Source organism: Galeopterus variegatus, unplaced genomic scaffold (assembly GCF_000696425.1).
Source record: "Galeopterus variegatus unplaced genomic scaffold, G_variegatus-3.0.2 Scaffold4468, whole genome shotgun sequence".
NCBI classification, from domain to species: domain Eukaryota; kingdom Metazoa; phylum Chordata; class Mammalia; order Dermoptera; family Cynocephalidae; genus Galeopterus; species Galeopterus variegatus.
The window spans coordinates 87,049-88,928 of NW_007730579.1; the positions used below are offsets into that span (position 1 = coordinate 87,049).

Sequence of the window (1,880 nt, forward strand, 5' to 3'; positions counted from 1 at the left end):
CAACCCAAAACAGCTAGGTTGTGCACTAGTTTACTTACACTAGGTTAAGGCTTCTTAAGTGTTTTCTGGAAATACTTCTGTGTGAGTGGATATTAAACACCTATACACATGATTTGGTCAGCTTTTTTGTTGTTCATGCCAAGTGCTGCATTTTGGCTGCCTTTTTACGTGGTGTCATCTTAGCCAAAGTTTCTTGATGTCCACGGACGTAAAAGCGTCAATGAATAGGAATCATAATGTCCAAAATTTGAAATAGGGAATTTTTTTTTTTACCTGTTCATAATCTCTAGCTGAAACTTAGAATGTCCTTGAATTAGAATGACTAACCAATAAAAATAACATATTTTTATAGGTTGTTGTAAGAATGTTGAAATAGCATTAATACTCGTACTATTAAAAGGTGTTATTTAATATGTTAACAAAGACTCAGTGTTACTGTTTTTTTTTTTTTCCAAAAGGTGGTTTGATAATTAATTTAACACTATTCGTCGAATACAATTGTAATCCTATGCATTATTTTACATACTTTATAAAAAGAAGCCATAGGCTTCATCAGACAGCCAGAGTGCTCCTCAGGCTGAAAAGTGTTACGAACCCAAAACCTTTATGTGAAAGTTGGTGGCTGCACTATTGTGAGGGTCTGAAATCAACTTTCCTGAATCACAAAAACTATTAGGAAACTCTCAGGGTCTGAGCTGAAGTACCTTTATCTTTGAAAAGAAAATTAGTTTACTTTCGTTTTCCCTTAACTTCTCACTTAGCATTCTTATGCATTCTCACTTAACGATCATCATAAATATTAGATCCATACTGATGTTTGTCTATTTGGGGCGTTGGTGTTTGGGTCTACTTTGAAAAAGGCCACTGCACAACTATACTACACGTGAACACATACAAGCACATTCTCCAGAGTGCTCAGTAAGACCTCACCTATCTGGACTCATTTCTGTAATTAGGTCTCTTTTAAAAAATTAAATTGTGTCCTAAAACAGAAAACGACTAAACAACGGTTTAAGTTTATATAGAATCAACCACAGCCAGTGCCTTGCTTGGATATGATGGCCACTGTTTCCCTATTAAGAATTTTAAGGACAGTCCAAATATATGCTTCATTTGCCTGACAGGACAGTGAGCCCCTTGTCTAACCGCTGTACCCATCAGTGGGTTGATTCCAGATCCTCATCACAGAAGATGAGGATGAGGAACTGGTCTCGTCCAGCAGCCAGCCGGTACCCCAAATCCATGGGAATCCCTCTAGGCTGAGTTCTGTGCACCTTTGCTTCTCGCGCCATCTCCTGGCACACACCGAGTTAAAAACAAAGTTAACCACCCAGGGGCTCTTCCTCCAGTTCTGGGGACGGAGATTAGGTCACACTAACCGTATTGGTCAATAAGATAATGGCCACGAAATCCTACTCTCAGTAAACACGCCCAATGACCCAATGAGAGCTTCTCCTCCACAGGCTCCGCTTACATGGCCGTGTGCTGTGAGCACGAAGGTGCTGACTTTTCTATGACGGCCGCCTATCAAAGCCGGTGAAGCCCGGGAGAGCACTCTCCGACGGCTCTCAAACACAAAGGAAATGCGCATTTTATAAAGTCAACCGTTTAGCACGTGCTAACGCGCGTTTCTATGGCAGTACTTTAAAAACCTTATTACTTTGCGAAGGAACCGATTTTATCACTACCTCAGCGAAGCAGAATACCCCAAAATCTTAAGCGAAAACTAGATAACAAAAGCAATATCGTTCCTACTTTTCAGCAGCCTTACTTCGCTACAGAGACCTCCACCACCCCAGTTTTAACATTCCTACAGCGCAGTGCAGCCCCTTCCACGACCCTGTGGGCGGCCCTGAAAAGGGCCTTTTTGGTTGTTTTGA

General features: G+C 41.1%; 1 protein-coding gene across 1 annotated transcript in view; it reads right to left on the reverse strand.

Moving 5' to 3' along the window:
* Window positions 1-1,880, reverse strand: part of LOC103603143 (histone H4) — a 4,774-nt gene that overhangs the window by 1,898 nt on the left and 996 nt on the right. The window lies entirely within an intron of this gene.